The sequence below is a fragment of the Vidua chalybeata genome, chromosome W (assembly GCF_026979565.1).
Source record: "Vidua chalybeata isolate OUT-0048 chromosome W, bVidCha1 merged haplotype, whole genome shotgun sequence".
NCBI classification, from domain to species: Eukaryota; Metazoa; Chordata; class Aves; order Passeriformes; family Viduidae; genus Vidua; species Vidua chalybeata.
Genome location: NC_071569.1, coordinates 1,912,979 through 1,936,410, shown reverse-complemented (window position 1 = coordinate 1,936,410; position 23,432 = coordinate 1,912,979).

The following is a 23,432-nucleotide window of genomic DNA, read 5'->3' as shown; positions in this document are numbered from 1 at the left end:
GCCAGAGAATCACGGATCGTGTAAGCCCCCACCCTGACCCCTCCCCAAACCTCAGCAAAGACAAACATTCTTCCATCTTCTCTCCTTCTTTATGGAACCACCAGGATTAAGGGGAAGAAGTTGACTGTCGCCTTTTTGTCCCCACCTGGCTTCTGTTCTTCCCAGGCGCCGGCCAGCGGTTCGCCGTGGGGGGAGGTGCTAGGCAACACACACACCGCTGCTCCTGGGTCTCTGCCGAGAATCCATGTAGCAGTTGGTTCACTGCGATACGGGCTACACTGTTCTAAGAACGCTACTAGGACCGAGATAAAGAGACAAGAGAGGACACCTGTGTGCAGTTCGAAGAAAGTTGTATTGCTCGAACGCCGCAGGGACAAGAGACCCTGGGCGGGGGTTTGGTTACAGTTTTTATAGGGAGTATATAGGTGATAAGGTAAAACCAATAGAGACAGTGTCCAGCCTAAATACATTACAAGTCAAGTCCAATGGGAATAGCTCCAGGGGGAGGGATGAATACACAGAAAAATACAGAAACAAAACTCCAACTTCAGATTCACAAAGCTTTTTGCCCTTTCCGTAGCTATGCACCACCACAGTTGACAAAAACAAGAAAAAATCTTAATTTGCAAGGAATTTATGCATCATGTATGAGATATATGAATATGCAACAGGTTAGAGCTTTTAAGGATTATTCCTTTGTTCGCAAGGCATGTTTTTGGCAGCTTAGTGCCCAAAAACATCCGGACGTCCATAATTCTTTGCTTTTTATTGTCTCGTAGTGTCCTAATCCTCATTGTCCAAATTTTTATTACTCTAATTTTATTACTATTTTTTATAACTATTTTATTACTAATAAACTTTTAAGATTTTAAAAAACAAGTGATTGGTGTTTTTCACACTCTTCTTTAGACATACTTTGTTCCATGTTCCCCCTGGCTCACCTTCTTCTCATGGAGGGATCGTTTCAGGCCTGCTCCTGGTTCTTGCACCAACACTTCCAGTTCCAGGGGACTCGCTGATTGCAGCCAGATTGGCTGTTTCTTACTCCTCACAAGGGGCTACCAATTACTGGCGATGGAGGGACGAGGACAACTGAGCTGGATCAGAAGCCAATTTTTATTGAGAATACAAAGCATTTATATATGGTTTTACGGGTGAGACATGAGGGGTTCAGAAAATTAACTTAGAGTAGAAATTAATTTTCGGATTTAGATTAAGTGTGCAGGTTTTGTTTCGTCTCTGACTTGCTGTGCTTGCAGAGGTCTGCAGAGATAGACAAAAGAATGCAAGACTTTGATAAGAACAGTTTTCCCAAACAAGGTGGAAGGAATGTGATCTTTCAATCTGGAAGGAGATAAGAGGGGGCCCCTTGGACCTTGAAACTAGAAGCAGACCAAAACTGAAGCTGCCAAGATCCCCAGGAGATGGACAGATGATCAGAGAGCTCTCTGTGAAGGATCACAAGGACTGATAAGGACTAATTTTAATGTGAAGCGGGGCTAGTAAATAAATATGCATGGATCTATTGCAAAACTTAATGCGTATACAACAGGTGAGGGGACAAAGAGGAGGTCTAGCCTCTGGAAGAGCGCACATGTTCTTTAAGGAGCTATTCCGCATGTGCCCAGTGCCAAATTAAATACATACCTACTTTACAACTTTTATGAGTTGTAGAGGTTTTTTTTTCCACAAATCATGGGCATGGTACTTATATAGGATTGTATTTTTGGTAACAGTTTTCCATTGGTTATACATGCTTCATGACATCAGTTACCTGGTAATCATTCGAAAGTTTCACATGTCTCTTGGTCACTTCTACACCAGGGAGCAGTTATCTGCGTCTCTCTCCCATGGTTTCTGCTTGATTAGGCCTAAGATATCAGGCTGCTTTATCAGTTCCATTGTACTCTCTGTCTTTACTCTCCATAAACAATGGCAGCAACAACAAACAACAGAAACCCAGTAACAGCCTTCTCTCAGCCGTCAGGCACTTTCCCATTTGGTGTAGTTATGTTCACAGCCGGCAGGGGGGGCTGTTGGCTCCTGGCCAGGCAGGGCAGGTGAGATGACTCCCCCACAGCTGCAGGGGGCACTGTGGCATGAGCTCAGTCACCTCTCTGCATGTCAGTAATGGTGGCTCAGCCGGCAGGAGAGATAAAAAAGGAGCTTCCTTTAGTACCTCGCAGAGGCAGCCGATCCTGGTGCCCCTCCAGATAGCAAAATGGGCTGTAGCAGGAACCTTGGAAGCAGCAAGCTGGAATGGTAGAGGCAAGCAGACCGGGGGGGGCAAACACAGTGTAGTAAAGACTCCAGGGCCATGCCAGAAGCTGCAGGTTGCTGGTTGTTGGGTTACAGTGTAGCAGGAAGCCCTGAAGCAGTGGTAGAGAACAGCAGGGCTGGGCGGGGATTCACTCCCCTGGGTAGCTCACCTGCAATGGCTGATGCCTGGGTCGGGCTGCGCAGAGGGGGTGGCCCTGGCAGGGGACAAGGTGCTCCCAGGTCCCGGCACAGCATGCACTGGCTCTGGGCTCCCAAGCAGCAGAGAAGCAGAGAAACAAGCCAGTAAGCTCCAGTCACACTGCCAAAGGGAAAGGAAAAAAAAATGGGCAAAAGCTACATGGCAACAGTATCCCTTGCCTGGAAGGATGCAACCACCCCTCACACCCCCCCATCCCCCTATTCTCACAGGAAATCCTGGGCTGGCTCTCACCCATCATGATATTCCTGGAGCCGGGGGGAGGGGCAACAACCACCCCAGACACAAAACAAAAACAAAAATGGGTATGGGATAAAAAACTATCCCCAAGACAAAGCTGTAGACTGTTATGAGGTCTCCCCTCAGTTTCCTCTTCCCCAAGCTGAACAGACCAAGTGACTTCAGCTGCTCCTCATATGACTTCCCCTCTAGACCCTTCACCATCTTTCATAGTCCTCTTTTGGACATTCTCTAATAGCTTTATATCTTTCTTATATTGAGGTGCTCAAAACTGCACCGAGTACTTGAGGTGAGGCCCCACCAGTGCAGAGCAGAGTGGGACAATCCCCTCCCTCGACCAGCTGGCGATGCTGTGCCTGATGTCCCCCAGGACATGGTTGGCTCTCCTGGCTTCCAGGGCACTGCTGACTCATATTCAACTTGCTGTTGTCCAGGACCCCCCAGTCACTCTCTGCAGCACTGCTTTCCAGCCTCTCATTTCCCAGTCTGTTCGTACATTCAGGGTTGCCCCATTGCAGGTGCAGAATCTACCACTTTCCCTTGTTAAACTTCATACAGTTGGTGATTGCCCATCTCTCTAATTTGTCTATGTCTCTTTGAGGGAGTCAGCACTTCCTCCTAATTTAGTGTCATCAGCAAACTTAGTATACCTTTGAATCTTACACCTAACTTGTATGAAGACATTGAAGAGAAGTGGCCCTGAAACGGAGTCCTGTAGAACCCCACCAGCTACCAGCCTGATGTAACCCCATTTGCTATGTCTTTGAGCCCAACCCATCAGCCAATTGTTCACTTGTCACATTATTTATTTATCTAGCTATATGCTAGACATTTTGTGACTCCCAGTTGGGAGTGATATTGAGCATAAGAAGGGAGGAATTGGGAGAAAATATGTTTTTAGATTTGTTCTTATTTCTCATTTTTCTACTCTGTTTAATTGGCAATAAATTAAACTAATTTCTCCAAGTCGAGTCTGTTTTTCCCATGGTGGCTATTGCTGAGTGATCTCCCTCTCCTTATCCTGACACATGAGGTTTTCATAGTACTTTCTCTCCCTGTCCTGTTGAGAAGGGGCAGTGATAGACCAACTTGTGTACCTGGTGACCAGTCAAGGTCAACTCACCACCCTGTCTGCCAGGACCCTCAGATCCTTCTCTGCCAAGCTGCCTTGCAGCCTGGTGCCCCCCAATATATATTGATGCATGGATTTCTTCTTCCCCAGGTGTTGGGATGGATGAAAGTTTGACAAGAAAGTCTCACAGATATGTATGCTTGGCAGAAAGATTTTTGAACGTAGAATCTGAAGAAGGAATAGAAATTAAAGCAAGTTTTGATATAGAAGAATAATTGTCACCGTTGAGCAAGAAATGACACAAATCCACAAGCAAGCTGGTTCACAAAACAGCAGCTTTAATATGAAAGTTCTATTATAACTAGGTTTGATACATTCTACTTAATTGGCTAATTAACAAAAACATTTTTCTCACAAACAGTCCTTGAGAAGAACAGAAAAACAGAGTAGAAAAACACCACCTGCAGGTTGTTTATACTAACAAGTTATCATCATTTCTCTACAACTCCCTAAAAAGTCTCACAAGTCCTTTGTGAGAAAACTAATTCCGTTTTCTCGCTCTCTGACCAGGCTGTCACATCCACAAATAATAGATGTGTAAATTGACAATTGCTGAGCCAGTCTTACTGGATAACCAAGAAGGCAAAGGTTATGTCGAGATGGAAAGAGGTTTTATGACTTAGAGCAAAGGATAAGCTGACCACAAACAAAAAGATGTTTTTACCAAGCAGAAAAATACCACAGGCAAACAAGACTGCTGATGCTGCAAGTAGAAAAAAGGTCTCCGAATTTTCCACTGCAAGAAAACTGAAAAACAACTTCTAGCTTAAACTGTAACATACTAACGTTTTGTGATTGGAGAATAGTAACATGAATATGGTAATTACAGTAGTTATGATAGGCTATAGGTAAAAGTTAAGGTATAGATTGGTTCTTCTGTATTAAGATGCTGAGCAAAGTATATAATGCATTGTAACCAAAATTAAAGGGTCTTCAGGCTTGTCTGCAGCTGGAGCTGACAGCTGTAGGCACGGGCCCTGTCACCTACAACCCTGGACTGTTGTAACATCTTGGATATAATAAATTGCATTTTGAAGAGCCGCCTGGAGTCCCACATCTCTCATTCAGGCTCTTACTCCCAGGTGCAGGAATTAGCAGTTCCCCTTGATGAATTTCACAAGACTTAAAAGGAAAGACTGAAATAAAGAGGGACTGTGACAGAGAGAGAGGGAGAGAGAGGTTAAGACCAAGAGGGCAGATATTCAAACATTCCAGGGGACATTTAGAGAGAGGGGGAAAAGAAAGATCAAGAGAGAGGTCAGTGCCAAAAGAGAAGGAGAGAGATAGCGAGAGGACTGAAGTATTCTTTCCAAGCTACAGTGAACATTTCTGGACATTTCACGGGGTGGTACATAGACTGTCGCTCTGATTTTTAAGATTCTTCTAAAGCCTTCTGAGTTTACATTCTTGTAGAAAACTTTCTCACACAACTTTCTGTAAACAACCTATTGTTTTACATTCCTTCATAGAGGCGGAGAAATTTGATGTACTAGTAGTTTGTCCAGTGTCGTTGGAGAGGTGGCTCGTTCACCCTCCAATCCACTGGTACCTTTTGAGAACTATAAATGATTGGAGTCATATTACGGCTTGGTGGTCCCTGGGGGTCCGTCTGGCCCCCGGGGCAGCAACCGCCGTAGGTGTCCCGGATAGCACTGTGCTGATGAGGCGCAGCCTGTCAGGCTCCTCCTCGGCTAGCTCCGAGCCACTGGCTACCTTGCGAGCACTTGTGGAGTGATTTCAGCTCTTAGTGATTTCAGCTCTTAGTGATTTCAGCTCTGTGCCCACAAAGTGCCTCAGCAGACATGGAGAGAGGTGAAGGCTGTGTGGAGTTCTGCGGAGATGTCTTTATTGGCAACTTCTGCAAAGGGTTCCAGTGACAGCTCTTCCGTCTGAACTGGGCAATGGTATGGGTTTATATAGGCTATTGAGGGATCAGGATTTGTCCTATGGCTGAGGTCGAGGAGAATACGACCTATAGCCTTACAGAGAGATAACAGGGGTCTGATGTGTGGAAGAGGGGTAGCTCTGTTCCACTCATCATGACTCTGCGTTTCTTATCTTAGGCTAGTGACTGCTACAGAGTCAGAAATAAATTAGTCTCTTCATCATAACCATAGCTGTGGTGCGTCGTTTTTCCTTGTGTCATCTAGTGACAATAGACTAAATAAATTATATCTTGTCGGGATCTGTGATATTTAAATGCTCCCGAGATTGTAGAAAGTCTCTGTCTTTCAGCCCCGCTGCCAAAGAAGGAGTCGTAATTCATCTGTGCTGGTTTTCAAGGTTCTTTATTTCTTATTATCTAAAATATTTTCTCTCTGACCTGCAGCAGGTCTGTCTTGCAGGACAGCATGCAGGGCTCTGCCCCTCAGTGGGATGTTACAAACATTATATACTAGAAACTACGTGTGCTATATTTACAATAATGTGCCAATATCTATCACCCATATTGAACAGTGTGTCCCCAGCCTAAACCAATAGAAAAATGCCAACACCACAGTGAAACGTGGAAGGCATGAAGAAGAAGAAAAAGGACAAGTGTCATGGTTTGACACTGGCGCAATGCCAGCGCCCCCATGAAAATACACCTTCTCAAATAAATGCTGTGAGATGTTATCGGGAACAGAGCAGAGCAGGCCCAAGCTTAATAACAAAGGGGAAAAAAAAAACTTTATTAAACTACTGCTACAGAAGACACACACACTAAATCTAGGATGAAGACCCTCTAAAACACCCCTCCTCCTCCCAATTTCCAAAACAACTACCATGAAACATCACCTGGGATTCCTGATCAAATTACCACCCTTCAGATAATCAGTACTCAGTCTATTAAGGGAGAGAGAAGTCTCTCTTGCACCACAGACCCCCCCCCCCGGAAACACAGTTGCCACCTCCTGTGTTTCCATGTTACACATGGCAACCTCCCGGAGAAAATTTGCCAGTGTGACACTCTCTTTTCCATGTCACAGTGCTCTCACCACTGTGCATGAACAGACTGCTCATAGGGCTCCTTTAAGGATGCTTTGCCATGGACCAAAAGAGACAACAGTTCAGCTTCTCATCTTGGGACTACAGTCCCCGCCATTTTCCCCTGGGGCCAAGGGTCCAGGAACAGAGATCATCTTCTTCCTGAAGACAGAGGGCATCACCATTCTCTCCTCAGCTTTCCTCTGTTCTTGCCATTGCTGTGCTGGTGGTTACCGAAGCAGGTCTCCTTGGGTCACCACTGCATCCCCCTAAAATACAGTCTCTATTGCAGGAGAATTTGGTTCAGTCTATTGCTAATAAGAAAAGTCCAGCTAAAAGCTACTCCATCATCTCCTCTCACTTAAAAATTTCTTCTACTAACATCTCAGGTCCCGGACTGTCTCTCTTCCACAACAAATCAAGGAGGAGTAATATTTTACAAAGCCCTCATTTCCCAGGAAAGGGTTAAAAGTTCAGACTCCCTGGACAGCTGAAATTTCTGCCCAGCACTCTCGACTCTCACACTGGCCATCATCCCCCCCCCCCCTTTCTCCTTCTCCTCTGCCAGCAAATGTCCAGGTGCCGTCAGGCTCTCTGTCTCTTTCCCTCTGGTGGGGGAACAAAGGCATCTCCGCTTCTTTCTACCCTTTCGTCCGCAGGAGCTGGCTCGGCTCCAGACCTTCAGCCCCCTCGGCCTACCTGGACAAGGCCACATGGCTTCCCCTCCCCCACCCAGCCTGAGGTTGGGCAGGGGAGAGTCTGCACTCTCTGATGACTGGAACCAAAGAGAGGGTTTCCCTGGGAGTTCTTGCTTTTAACCCCCTGTGTTCTCAGAGGCGTATCCATACTTTCAGTGGTCACTCCAGGTGCCAATGTCCAAACCTGACCACTGATTGGTTTGACCCAACTTCCTGAAAAAAAAAATTCACTTCTATGTCAAACTGCGACAACAAGGCACACCCAATTTTCCTCCATCTTGCCCCCTTTGAACCCCTTATCTAGAATCCTAAAATTCTACTTTTGCACCCGTGCCACACTAATTACTACATATATCAAACACTCAGAGCTTGTAATTCATCCTGTAAGATTGAAAACTCTTTTCCATGGACAGAGATCAGAGACAGTGTCTCTCGGGGCTCTGTACAGGGGGGCTCCTGACCCCCTGCCAGCGTCCCAGACCTTCCAGGGCAGCCAGAGGGATGCCCTGGATTCCCACAGTATTGTATTTCATATAGACGGAGACCTGCATGTCATGCATGTACCCCTGAATTGCTGGAATACTATATAACCAAGAGGTACATGCAAGGTGTGAAATAGTGAATTTAATCTATGGAAAAAGCCACCTAGTCCCTGAGACCTGGGACATTTTTGAAGAAGACTGGGAAAGGGTAAAGGAGTGGCACAGCTGTATCAAAAGGAAGAACTAAGGCATTTTTTTCTCTCCCCAGTCCCAGTGGTTTGGATTGAATCCTTAGGAGTTTGTAAATTTGTGGGGGACTGGGCAAACAAACAAACAAACAAAAAAAAGAGAGTGTTTTGATTTTTGAGACTCCTATTTGAACATTCGGAACTGAGTAAGCTAAGCTTGCTCTAAAAAGAAATAATGGGAGCCAGGCAGAGTAAGGAAGTACCTAAGGCTAGCCCATTAGGGTGCATCTTAGCACAGTGGAGAGAAATAGCAGGCAAAGGGGGCACAGAAAATTTTAAAAGTGTTGCTGTTGAGGCAGGGACGGAATGAAAAGACTCGGTTCAGAAGGCAAAAGAATAATAATCTTTATTCGCAGGAAGTAGCGTTCCTTTTATAACCAGGATTGCTAAGGTGAAATATGATTGGTCTCAAAGTGAAAAGCTTTCATACCATTTGTGCACTATGAATAGCACACTGTGGTAGAACATATCTATAAACAACATGAACAGAAAGAGAGATAATAATTGTTTTCATTCCTTCTCCTAACATTCCCAGGCTAGGCCTGGGAGAATTCTCTCTCTTTTCTCTCTGACTGAACTGAGAATATCCACAAAAAAGCCTAATTAAATATTGCTCCCATTGGTGGCCATTATATCACCTAGAGGATGGGGCAAGGTGGCCTCCTACAGGTACATTGGAGTATAATACCCTGTTACAGCTAATGTTGTTTCTACGGAGAGAAGGGAAATGGGAGGAGGTTTCTTATTGTGATATGTTTTTCTCCCTCCGAAATAACCCTGATTGGCAAAGGGACTGTGGCATCAGAGCCCCCTCTGACCCCCTCGTTCTGGCTCTTGAAAGAGAAAACAGAAGCAAAATGGGAGAACTTAAACGGTGCTGCTCAGCCTGTAGCATAAGACAGAGATGCACCAGGACAGATAAAGTTTACCGCGCAGCACTAGAGGAACAAGAATAATATCTAGGCGACCTATTTGGTCCTCACTTGGGAGGGCAGAGGGGAAGAGGTAAGGACTTGGGAGGGGCATCGGCACCACCTCTGCCACTTCCCGCTAATGAGAGAGAAATAGATCTCATGGAATCTACTCCTCCACCTATTCCTCCTATTCCTCCTACTACTCCTGTGCCTACTCCTACTCCTATTCCTCCTACTGTTCCTACTCCTACTCCTTCTACTACTCCTGTGCCTACTCCTACTCCTATTCCTCCTACTACTCCTCCTCCTCCTCTTTCAGAGAAGACACCAGCTCCAACCCCTCCAGGCAGCCCAATAGCATCCTGAACCAGAGGACGAATACTGCAGGCCCCTTTGTGGGAGACAGTAATACCAAGCGGAGGAAGGATATTGGTTAAGGTGCCCTTCTCCACCCTTGATTTGGAAGCATGGGAAAGGGTTGCGGGAAATTACTGAGATGACCCAGTAAACACTGCTAAATGTCTACGATATATCATGAAGCAACACAATCCAGACTGGGGTGATATTCAATTGTTATTAGATGCATTCACTGAAACAGAAAAACAGTTGGTTCTAAAAACAGCAGGGGACCTGGTAGCAGACCACTTTAGACAACAACAAGTGGATCTAAAGGAATATTTTCCACTTCAGGACCCAGGTTGGAACCCGAACCAACCAGCAGAAAGACAGAGGCTAAGGAATTATCAGGGTTGGATTATATTGGGAGTGGAAAGAGCAATGCCTAAAACTATAAATTGGTCAGCTTTATATGCTATTAAACAGGGACCCTCGGAATCCCCCACAGAGTTCCTAGACCACCTGAGAAATGCAATGTGACGCTATACACCACTGGACCCTGCATCTGATGTGGGGATACAACAACTAATTAATCTATTTTTGGGACAGTCCACAGGGGATATTAGGCACAAACTCCAAAAAGTCTGAGAAGCAGATGCACGGAATTTAGAAACTTTATTGGGGGAGGCCTGGAGAGTCTTTAGCAACAGAGAAGAGGGGTATAAACAAGGGATGAAAAACTTAATAGCAATAGTGCAGGAGGAATGGAAAGAAAAACATTAAAGCGGGCAGGGACCACCCAAGCAAGGCCCTCCTTGACCAGGCAGAAATCAATGTGCAAACTGTAAGAAACAGGGCCATTGGAAGAAGGACTGTCCAGAACGGAAACAGAATGGTCAAGGGACTCAAAGGAGAGGAGGGGTGGTTGCCCATGTGCAAGAGGATTAGGGGGGACTGGAGCAGACTATCCCAGCAGGCCCTCTGGTTGTAAATCTGAAGCTGGAGGAAATGGAAAAGGAAGTAAAATTCCTAGTCAACACTGGGGCAACATACTCGGTGCTAAATACAGCCTTGATGCCCATAGGGGATGATTATGCCATGGTTACGGGAGTGACTGGCCAAACTGAAAAGGCATTTTTCTTTAGGCCGCTAAAATACAAACTGGGAAAGCAGTGGGGGATCCACAAATTTCTATATATGCCCAACTCCTTTGAGCCACTTTTGGGCAGAGATTTGCTGGGACAATTACAAGCAACTATTACATTTAAAAATGGGAAGATGACTCTGGAGGTAAATGATCAAAAGTATGTAGAAATGTTGAGCTTGATATTAACCATTAGCGAAGTCACAAGGGAAACTGAAATTTATGAAGAGATGATGAATCAGGTATTCCCTGGGGTATGGGCCTCTGATGTACCAGGGAGAGTGAAAAACACTCCCCCTATACAGATCAAACTGAAAGAGGGAAAGCAACCTGTCAAGGTTAAACAGTATCCTCTGAGGAGGGAGGATAAGGAAGGAATTAGCCCAGTAATTGAGAACTTTTTGCATCTAGGATTATTAAAAGAATGTCAATCTGATTTTAGTACCCCTATCCTACTGGTCCGCAAACCTGATGTGTCATACTGGTTAGCACAGGATCTGCGAGCCGTGAACAAGGTAACTGAGGATCTGTATCCTGTGGTGGCCAATCCCTACACGTTATTAACTTGCTTAACACCTGAACTAACTTGGTTTACTGTTTTAGATTTGAAAGATGCCTTCTTTAGCCTTCCTATCCACGAAGCCAGCCAGAAAATTTTTGCATTTGAATGGGAAAATCCTAAAAGCGGGCGAAGAACTCAACTTACATGGACAGTACTGCCGCAAGGATTTAAAAACTTGCCCACTTTGTTTGGAGAACAACTTGCAAAAGAATTAGAGACCTGGGAAGCCCCTCCAGAGGAAGGGAAGCTGCTACAGTACATAGATGACATCCTGATAGCCACATGGACAAGGGAAGCATGCATAGCCTAGACGGTAAGCCTCTTGAAGTTTCTGGGGCTCCAAGGGTACCGGGTATCAAAGAAAAAGGCTCAAGTAGTAAAGCAGGAAGTAACCTATCTGGGTTACAAAATCAGTGCTGGACGATGTACCCTGGGCCAAAGCCAGAAGGAGGCAATATACCAGACCCTAAAACCTCAGACTGCAAAAGAACTACGAACTTTCCTGGGGATGACAGAGTGGTGCAGGTTATGGATCTATAACTATGGACTGTTTGTTAAGCCGTTACATAAACTTATTGCAACTGAAAGCAGGGACATCCAATGGACAAAAGAAGCTACGCAGGCTTTCCACCAGCTGAAAAAAGCCCTCATGTCAGCTCCAGCTCTGGGATTGCCAGACGTGAGTAAGCCTTTCCTTTTGTTCTCCCATGAGAAATAAGGAATCGCCTTGGGAATAACAGCACAGGACCTCGGCCTGTACCCGAGAGCAGTTGCTTACTTTTCTAAGCAATTGGTTGCAGCAGCTAAAAGGTGGCCTGGATGCCTCAGAGCTGTTGCAGCAGTCGTACTGAATATCCAAGAGGCACATAAATTCACCCTGGGCCAGAAAATGACTGTGCTAGTGTCTCACATGGTGTCCGCAGTGCTAGAGGTGAAAGGCAGGCATTGGCTTTCCCCACAAAGATTTCTGAGATACCAAGCTATTATGGTGGAGCAAGATGATGTGGAGATAGTGGTGACTAACACTGTCAATCCAGCCTCCTTCCTCAGTGGAAACCAAGGGAACCCAGTGGAGCATGACTGCCTGGAGACTATCGAGGCCACCTATTCCAGCTGCCCTGACTTGAAGGACACCCCTCTGAAGAATGAAGAAGACTGGTTTACTGATGGAAGCAGTTATATCATCAGTGGAAAACGGCACGCCGGGTACACAGTTGTTGTAGATGTCAGCGAACCCAATGGGAAGAATGATGATGTCTAACTCCATTTCAGAAGGCTGAATGATTGCTTTATTATAATTATGTTATAATACATTAATATGCTATATAAAAGAGGATACTAAATACTACATGCTACTTTCTCTAACTATCATATCTAACTAACGCAAAACTCGTGACCCTGTTCTCCAGAGCCCAGACACAGGTGGATCCGATTGGCTCTCAGGCCCAAACAATCCACCATGATCCAACCTAGCACTCACTCTGGGTAAACAATTCTCCAAACACATTCCACAAGAGAAAAACAAGGAGCAGAAATAGAAATTGTTTTCTCTTTCATTTCTCTCTGTGCACCTCAATAAAAAATCCTGAGAGAGAGAGAAATGTGCTTGCCACATATCACCGTTTTAGTATAAATTTAAAAAAAAATAAAATAAAAAAACTGCATCTGCAATTCTTCTGCAGGATCCTGCAAAAGAGAGCAAACACATCTCAAGAGGTCCCCTTATCAATTTGCTAGTTATCAATCAAAAGCCAAATCAAATGCTGATGTGGAATGTTCAAAGAGATCCTTTACCTGCAAACCATCTATCAAATCTCTAAAACAAAACTTACAACATAAAAACCCAAACAACAATTAAAAGAATGCTCAAATTTCAAGTCCAAACAACTGATTCTCGGGAGAAGGTGTCCATTGATTGGAAACGTTGATCTTGACATCCTCAAAAGTCCTTCTCAATGCTGAAACAGAGAACTGCTGAATCCTGAAACAAAACAACTGAAGAAAGTCCAAACAACAATTAAAAACCCATAAACAAAAACCAAATGTGACATCATATAATTATCTAATACCAAAACACTGAATGTCATCCCAGAGACTGCAACAACTGATAAAACCAACTCTGGGCTGATTGTCAACCATGCAAACATACCTTTCTTGTGCAAAAAACCATCACCAAATTAAAAAAAAACTGAAAAAATCTCTGAAATGCTATGGCCAAAACTCTTAAATCAACCACTTTTTTCCTTGTTTTTTGTCTTTTCAACCACCTCTATTTAATTAATCTTAAATCTTTTTTTTTTTTTTTTTTTTTTTTTTAATCTCGGAATCAGAATGCCCAGCAAGTAGCAGGCTTTAAGACCCTGCGCAGCTGGCGGCCCCGGTCCATGCGGGCGGAGCCAAGATCCCAAACCCGGCCGTGGGGCACACGGGGCCCTCCGGCCGTGGGGCTGGACCAATCGGTCCCAGCCCGACCGGCGGGGCGGGATCTTCATCTTCACAGCCCGCCCCCACCACGCGGCCAGTGTCATGGCAAGTCTTCTAGCATTGTGTTCATCCCGCACCGCGCCTGGCCGTGGCCGCAGCCACAGCCTCTCAGGACGCGGTTGGCCCCGCTCCTCAAACGAGGGCATGGCACAAGAACTGCCCCAGGGCTCAGCAGAGAAGGTGTTTTTCCCAGAGAAATGTTGATTCTCAGGACCTGCGGCACGGTTGGGCCGGCACGCAGCTCTCTGACCCCTGGCGGCAGCACCCCCACGCTCTCCGGGCACAAGACCAGCGGCAGCATTTCCAGAACTCATCCCCCCCCGCCCCCCAAACGTGAGCGGGAGGGGCGAGGGGCCTCGAGCTCCGGCGAGAATCCCCCACCCAAGCAAGAATTGGACCAAGAAAAACACTGTTCCCCAGAAAGGCACTAAACTTCATAACTTCCACTTTCGCGGCAGCTGCAAGGAGCTGCCGAGGAGCGCCAGCAGCAGAGAACAGGCTGGGAGGGGACCCCGGGCTGATTGGAGACGGCGGGGTCCGCTCCAACGCGGCCCCAGGCTGCTGCTGCTCGCTGCTGTTGCTGTTGGCAGCGCCTGGCGACCCGGCGAAAGCCGCGGGAGGCGGCGGGGCAGCCGGGACCAGTGGGGCCGGCGCGGGGGCCGGTGCGGGCGGCGAGGCGCGCATCACAGCCGATGTCGGCGGCGGAGCCGGCGCGGGGAGGTCCTCGGCCGGCGCCGCAGGCTGGGGGTCTTCTATATCATCACAGCTCGCATCGGGAACAGGCTCCGAGCCGGCGAGCGGGACCACCGGCGCAGCGGAACCCACCGCTGTGGAGGGATCGGCCGCTGGCGCAGGGGGCGCAGCCGCCGCCGCGGGAGCGATGACGGGCGGTGCCGGAGGCGGAGCTGACAACTCCGAGGCAGGGGCCGGCGCGGGAGCCGGCGCAGGCGGCGTCTCCGCCCCTGCCGAGGTGGCTTCAGGCTGGCTCTCAGCGGCGGGTGTGTCTCCCAGCTCCGAATGGGCAGGAGGAGGAGGCACGGCTGCAGGCGGGGAAACCGGCGGGCGGAGCGGCGAATCCGCCTCGGCCGGGAGCGGCCCCGCACCCTCCGAAGGGACGTGGAGGCGGGGCTCACACGCTGCAGCAGGAGGAGGAGGAGGAGGTGGAGGAGGCTCCCTCTGCACAGAAGCAGAAGAAAACTTCTGAGCCACGGACAAAGGCTCTGCCCCCCCCCCCCTTTTCGCGGGGGGGCACCTGCAGCAAAGACTGGATTATCGGAAAAGGGGTCCATTTCTGGACTATCGGAAGAAGCTCTAAATAAACTTTCATGTATCGAAACGCCCAGAGATCTCGCATGATGCTTTGCCTGATGAGGAAATACAGGGATCTCCAAGCCTCTGTATTCAGGGAAAAAGCCAGATCCCCGAAAAAAAACACGACTGTCTGCATATTCAAGAAACTCCAAAAAATCATCATCAGGGATAGAAATGCCATTGACCCGAGCCAAATCTCTCCAGAGGGCAAGTATAGGGCCATGTACACAAGACAAACCAATGTCAAAATCTGCAGACATCTCTTCCCAAGGTTAAAGTCCACCCCAGATCAGGGTGTTATAAACAGAGGCGAATAATTTGTTCAGCCTTTCAAGAGTCAATCAGAAATGTATTGATTACAGCAAGCGATGGCAAGCAAACAGCGCTGGGTGCAGCCGGGGAGTCCCCGCTCTACCTACGGCTCACCCCGTTTCCCCCTTCCCACAGTCTTTTTATACTCTCTTCCTTCCGTGTCTGTGGTATCTCTGGGTGTACTCTGCGCTTGCGCCCTCTGTTGCTAGGGGGTCGTCTTCTACTCTCTGGTGGTCGCTTGGGGAAGGCTCTTCTCTTCTTCCTTGGTGAAAGTCCACGGCCCTGTAATGGTCTTTTCCATATAAGGTTATATGTTATATGCACCTAAGTTCTAATTACACAACTAGCTTAAGTAATCAACATACTAGCTAGTTTCTGTCTGGCAGTTTTCTGTTATCTACACAAGGCTTCTCCTTTCTGTCTTGATGAACAAAGAGTCTTCTCTAACTTATCACAAGGGTAGTACTATTATCAGAAAATCAGTACCTTTCAAAGGAAGGCAGAGGCATCCAGTTAAGGCAAACTGCTCGGGGCTGCACCTGGTCCAATAGAAAGGGTTCCCACGGCATCTTACCTCCCCTATCCCTCGCAGGGACGTCGGACATGCCTTTTCAAGAGGGTTCACCTCCTTTCCCGTGTTAAATCATGGCTGTGGACCGATCCAGGTCCTGGTTCTTCATCCAACGTTCGGGGTCACCACTTGTTGTAGATGTCGGCGAACCCAATGGGAAGAATGATGATGTCTAACTCCATTTCAGAAGGCTGAATGATTGCTTTATTATAATTATGTTATAATACATTAATATGCTATATAAAAGAGGATACTAAATACTACATGCTACTTTCTCTAACTATCATATCTAACTAACGCAAAACTCGTGACCCTGTTCTCCAGAGCCCAGACACAGGTGGATCCGATTGGCTCTCAGGCCCAAACAATCCACCATGATCCAACCTAGCACTCACTCTGGGTAAACAATTCTCCAAACACATTCCACAATGTTGCAGTGTGCAGCTACGCAAACGGAGCAAAAGGGCTTTGTGAATTTGAGATGGGATTTTCTATTTTCTGAACCTAAAGCTGGAGTTTCTATTCTGTATTTTTACGTGTATTCATCCTTCCCCCTGGAGTTATTCCCATTGGATTTTACCTATAATGTATTCACACTGGGCATTGTTCTATTGGTCTCACCTTATCTCTTATTTTCCCCTATAAAACCTTTGTCGGGACCCCAGACCGGGGTCACTTGTACGTGCGGCGATCGGGCAAATACAACCTACTTTGGACTGCACAACAAGTGTCCACTCTCTTCAGTCTCTTTATCTCGGTCTTGCTAGCGCTATTTAAACAGCTGTGTTCGTATCAAACGAACCTGCAAAAGTGTTTGTCGCTTCTCTCTCTCTCCGGCGGCCCCGGAAACGCCTGGCCAGCGTTCCGGGAGAGAGTGTCCGGGCGAAAACAAGGAAGTCGGAGAGAGAAGAAAAGAACGAAAAGCGACAAGTGGCGCCCCAACGTGTGGCTTTGATGCGGAAACTGTTTTCATAGCGCGGCAGATAGCGCTCCGGTTTGGGGCTTTTCCAGACACGGGAGACACGGCTGCTAGCGCCAAGCCGCCAGCGCCAGAGTCCGCCCGGCAGGAAAAAGCCGATTCGACCACAGCGAGTCCGAGGGGGTTCCGCTCCCTCCGCTCAGCTCCGCAGATCTATCGCCGCTGAGAAACTCCTCCGGCTCCTGCCAACTTCCGGGTTTCCAGCAGAGAGAGGACGCAACTTCTGCACACCCCAGAAGACGTCTTCAGACCGAGAACCGCTGCTGTTTTTTGTTTTCTAAGGGTCGACGGATAGGTAAGATTCAGTACTAATGCGGGAGGGCCCCGATTAGTGGATCTGGGTGGAGGCAACCCCCGTCCCCTCTGAGGCAGAGGGCACGCATGCGCGCTGCGTGCGGGGTAGCCGCCGTCGGGTTTTAGACTTTTTTAGGTTTTTTTTCTCTGTTTTTTTCAGCAGCAGGCGGGTGAGGCTTGCTGATGGGCAACGTGGGTGGGAAGTTGTCCAAGCAGCAAAAAGAGATTTATTACCAAGTAAAATTAAGCCTGACACAGTCAGGAGAATGTTTTTCTAAAAGTTTTGTGAAAAAGTTTATAAAGTGGTTGACTTTACAGTTTCCAAACGTCTCAGCTCAGGATGTGAGGCAGAAAGTTTTTTGGAAGGGGGTTGGCACAGTTTTAACAGAAGGCACCAAGAAGGGGGATCCTTCAGTGAAAAAGGGTTTCATGAGGATCTTTTTGTTAGTTTATGACATTGTTAAAGAGGGTGCAGACAGTCGGGAAACGCGGGAAACTGAAAAGAGTCCATCTGCTTTAGTTCCCTCGTCCCCCCGACCCCCACAGCCTGAAAATGCTAATCGCTCTGTTGAAACTTCTGTTCCTAAACCTTCTGCTTCTTTCCAGGGTTGTTGCTGTTCCCAAAACTTCTGTGCCCCTTCTAACCCCTTCCCTCACCCCCCACTGGATGATCCGTGACAAGATGGCGGCGGCCGCGTGGCGGGGGTCTTTGTCTCATCACAAGATGGACAAAGAAGCGCGGCGGGAACTCCTTCTTCCCAGGTACCCCCCCCCCCCCCCCACACACACACCAGTCCCTGACCCTCCTTCCCTTTGTCCTGACCCCTCCTCCTCCTCTCTTGCGGCAGACCAAACCCCTCCAAACTGCTACTGTAGGCCTCCGCCCACAGCACCGCCCCTCCAGGTGGTTCCTTCAGCTCCACCCCTCGAGGTTGCACCACCCGATCCCGCCCCGCTCCACACGGCATCACCCATCTCAGCCACTCCCACACAAACCTCCACCCCCGAGCCTCCGGACCCTGCACCCGCTCCTCCTGTTTCCCAGAGCCCGGCCTCTGGTTCCCATAGCGACGGGAAAGGTGGGGAGGCCGAAGCTGGGAAACAGAAAGCAGGCAGGGATTCAAACTCCTTGTTTCTCGCGCCAGTGTTGTACAACGCGAGAGGGCAAAACCCCAGATGGGAACCACTTTCATAGGAAAGCATAAAGGAACTCTGCAAAACGAAACGTGAATTTGGGCAAAAAAGTGAGTTTTTTAAGAGCATGTTAAAAGCAACTTTCAATTCTAACACCTTAGTTCCCACTGATTTAAAGCGCTTGTTTAGTTGCTTGCTCCCTCCATCAGAATACAGAATGTGGGAAAGAACTTGGAAAAGGTTTGCAGGAGACCTTCTTCCAGAAATTTTGCAGAGTCCCGATTTTGCAACAGATATAGAGGATGATGAGATCACCCTTGAACACCTTGTGGGTGAAAAAGATTGGAATCAAGCCCAAAAACAGGCAGCAGGGATTCCAAAACCAGTGTTAGATCTCACAAAAGACGCAGCAGAACGGGCATTTCTTAGTATGCCCTCAAAAGAACCTATAATACCTTATATCGCTCTCAAGCAATCTGTTTCAGAGCCATTCATGGATTTTGTTGATCGAGTGAGAGACACAGTCGAGAAAAAGGTGGAAGGGCAAGAAGCACGAGACGAACTCACGTTTGAAATTGTCACCACAAATGCAAATGATGCCTGTCGGCGAGTCATCATGGGTCTTCCAGCGTCACCTCCACCTACGCTGGATCGGCTCATCGAGGAGTGCACAAAAAAAGCCACCCTGATGGCAGAGGACTTGGTGGAAAGTCCTCAGGGAAAAGTGGTTGCTCCAACATCAGCAACCTCAGAAACTCCAACGTCGAGTTCTCCTCCTCCCAGACGCAGGTGTTATTACTGCAGTGAGGAAGGCCATTTCACCAGCCAGTGCCCCTTTCGGGGGACAGCGCCTCCTCAGGGGGGAAGGGAGGGGGGGGAGAATTTTCCAACCAGCAAAAAAACTAATTGGGGTGCGCAGACCTACCCTGCGTGATGATACAAATGGGGTGGGTCAAGAGGGTGTTGGAGACCCCACAGATGACGCAGTAGCGTCAAACAGGAAACACCGCAAGGGAGGAAGAGAACCCTAATTTCTGTTTTTCCTTTATACTGGCAGAATTTTTATAGTTAGTTTACCTTGTTGTATGGTTTCACTTTTCTTTCAGACTAGCAGGATGTCAATTTCTACGTTCCTGCTCCTCGTTTGGCTCCAGAAAATGACCTTCTACCTGTCCACAGGGGACGCATGGATCGTCCCTCAGCCACGAAAAAATGTGTGGGTCACCCTTGCCCAAGCTTTGAAACAAGAACACCTGTGTTTAGCCACTGCCTCAGCAGAAAATCCAATGTCCACATGCCTGGTAGGGATTCCAAGCAAAGGGCAAGAATTTCCAAAGTCTTTGATCCATTTGCAAACTGAGTTGAATGAAAACAATCCCCCAAATATCTGGGCAGAGTTCTACAAGCACAAGGATGTTGTAGAACGTGTTAAAATACCTGTTCAGAATCCCCTGCTCCTGTGGCAAAGGTTTGTTCTAGACTTACCCTCTGCTGATGGAGAGCCCCAGGAATTAGAACTACTGGGCTCCACAAAAGCTGAATTTTGCGTTCAATTTAATTTTTTTCCAGATAAAGAAATAAAACAATATGCACAGGTCAGACAATACAAGATGGAATTCAGAGCAAGCCAATGGTGCACAGCTGTTGCTGTTTTAGAGGTCCCTAGCACCACGGATTTCTATCCCCGCAAGCTGGAAAAGGGAATGTTTTTCATCTGTGGGGATAGAGCATATCCGGGAATCCCTTCTCGTCTGGTTGGAGGTCCATGCACTCTGGGGCGTCTTTCCCTTGCTTCCCCCAACATGACTCAAATTCCAATTAGGCAAACAAAAGGTGAGACAAAAATGACTAAACGGAGTGCAGGTCAATTTGATGAACATTGTGATGTGGAAATTAACCATTGGGCAAAATCGAAAAGGGTTGCCGTCTCTGTGTTCCTACCATGGGTAGCAGCAGCCAAAGCATTGAGTGAATTAGGCAATTTGGAATGCTGGGTGACGAAGCAGGCAAGTTTAACATCAGCAGCCTTGAGTGACCTGCTTGCAGACGAGGAAATTACCAGGAAAGCCACCCTGCAAAACAGGGCAGCTATCGATTTCCTGCTGTTGGCACATGGGCATGGATGCAAAGAATTTGAGGGATTGTGTTGCTTCAATTTGTCATCAAAAGGCCAAAGTGTTCAATCATCCATCCAGGAGATGAGAAACCTCATTGGCAACGTGAAGCAGGAGAATGAGGACTGGTTCAAGGGCATGTTTAAAGGCTGGGATCTTTCTGGGTGGGTGTTGTCCCTTCTAAAGGACATCTGTTATTTTGTAGTTGCAATCTTTTTAGTTTTGCTATCATTTGGGATTTTCAAGCGAATCATTTTTAGCATTGCTTCCTCCAAGTTTGCAGCCTCCGCACCTGTTGTGGTTGCTGCTGCCTCCACAGGAGGAGAATGGTGGGAAGATGGAAAACAAAATAATACTGCAGTTTGATAGCCGCAGTTTCTCCTTCCCCCAAAGCACCGTTCATTTTATTAAATAAAAAAGAGGGAGATGTTGCAGTGTGCAGCTACGCAAACGGAGCAAAAGGGCTTTGTGAATTTGAGATGGGAGTTTCTATTTTCTAAACCTAAAGTTGGAGTTTCTATTCTGTATTTTTACGTGTATTCATCCTTCCCCCTGGAGTTATTCCCATTGGATTTTACCTATAACGTATTCACACTGGGCATTGTTCTATTGGTCTCACCTTATCTCTTATTTTCCCCTATAAAACCTTTGTCTGGACCCCAGACCAGGGTCACTTGTACGTGCGGCGATCGGGCAAATACAACCTACTTTGGACTGCACAACAAGTGTCCACTCTCTTCAGTCTCCTTATCTCGGTCTTGCTAGCGGTATTTAAACAGCTGTGTTCGTATCAAACGAACCTGCAAAGGTGTTTGTCGCTTCTCTCTCTCTCCGGCGGCCCCGGAAACGCCTGGCCAGCGTTCCGGGAGAGAGTGTCCGGGCGAAAACAAGGAAGTCGGAGAGAGAAGAAAAGAACGAAAAGCGACACCACAAGAGAAAAACAAGGAGCAGAAATAGAAATTGTTTTCTCTTTCATTTCTCTCTGTGCACCTCAATAAAAACTCCTGAGAGGGAGAGAAATGTGCTTGCCACACACAGTTACTACCTTCAAGGAGGTAATAGAATCTGGACCCCTGCCAACGAACACCTCTGCACAAAAGGCCGAGATAGTTGCTCTAACTCAGGCCTTGGAATTGGCAAAAGGGAAAGAAATAAACATATATACGGACTCAAAGTATGCATTTGGAGTAGTGCATGCTCATGGAGCCATTTGGAAAGAAAGAGGACTGCTGAACTCTCAAGGGAAAAACATTAAACACACATTAGAAATAGTGCAACTCCTAGAAGCAGTCCAGTTGCCAGAGAAGGTGGCAATCATGCACATTAAGGCACATCAGAAGATAAACTCAGAATTGGAAGAAGAGAATGAGCTGGTGGATAGGGAAGCAAAAGAAGCAGCGAAAAATGAGTTCATAACTGAGGCGGTCCTGATTCCAGACAGGCAAATTTCCCTCGAAGGTAAACCAAAATACAACAAATTAGACAGAAAATTGATCTATGAGCAGAAAGGAGCCTATAACCAAGAGGAATGGGCCACCATAGAAGGAAAATTAGTTATTCCCTCCTATTTATTATGGTCCCTAATAAGGGAGGAACATCAGAAAACACATTGGGGAATTGATGCCTTACATAAATATCTAAATGAAAGGATCATTGCTAGAAATTGATGAGCCACTATCACCCAAGTGACTTGACAATGTGACCTTTCCCTCCAGACCAACCCCAAGAATATTCCCAAACCAAAACTTGGCTAGATTGGGAAGGGCCATGGACCAGGGCAGCAATGGCAAATCAATTTCACGGAATTGCCAAGAAAAGGGGGGTATAAGTTTTTACTGATGCTAACAGATACCTTTTCAGGATGGCCAGAAGCATTCCCCACCAGGACTTCTAAAGCTCAGGAGGTAACTAAGGTATTGGTACAGGAAATCATACCACGCTTTGGAGTCCTGGCCACAATCTCCTCAGATAGAGAACCATATTTTATTGCAAAATTAGTGCAACAGGTTAGCCAATACTTGGGCATAGACTGGGAACTTCACACTCCATATAACCCACAATCAAGTGGTCAGGTAGAGAAAATGAATCATTTGATCAAACAACAAATTATACGACTGGGACAAGAGGCTAATTTGCCATGGCCTCAGTCCCTCCCATTAGCGCTGCTGCAGATTCGAACCAAACCCAGGACTAAGGAAAAGCTCAGTCTCTTTGAATTGCTTTATAGGAGACCATATGGGGTGCAGAAGGGAATGTCTGCCCAGGACGTATCGCTAACCTCCTATATGATTGCTCTGAGCAAACAAGTTAGAGCAAGTGAAAAATATGTGGCTGGAACTCGGGGTACGGGGCTCGATGCACCAGTACATGACATACAACCTGGATACTATGTATATGTTAAGTCTCTTACAGAGAAGACCCTGGAACCACAATGGGAGGGACCGTACCATGTGCTCCTTATTACCTTCACTGCAATCAAGGTTAAGGAACAAAGCACTTGGATCCACCACAGCCGTGTTAAGAAAGCTCCAGAAGCCCCTTGGAGAATAACACCGGGTGATAGTGAACTGAAACTGAAACTTACCCGGACAAAATGAATGCATTATGGTGGGTGGCGATTTTCTCTGAAGTGTTGTTTACAATCATAGTTTGTTGGGATCTGTGATATTTAAGTGATCCCGAGATTGTAGAAAGTCTCTGTCATTCAGCCCCGCTGCCAAAGAAGGAGTCGTCATTCATCTGTGCTGGTTTTCAAGGTTCTTTATTTCTTCTTATCTAAAATATTTACTCTCTGACCTGCAGCAGGTCTGTCTTGCAGGACAGCATGCGGGGCTCTGCCCCTCAGTGGGATGTTACAAACATTGTATACTAGAAACTACGTGTGCTATATTTACAATAATGTGCCAATATCTATCACCCATGTTGAACAGTGTGTCCCCAGTCTAAACCAATAGAAAAATGCCAACACCACAGTGAAACATGGAAGGCATGAAGAAGAAGAAAAAGGACAAGGCATGCCCAATTTTCCTCCATC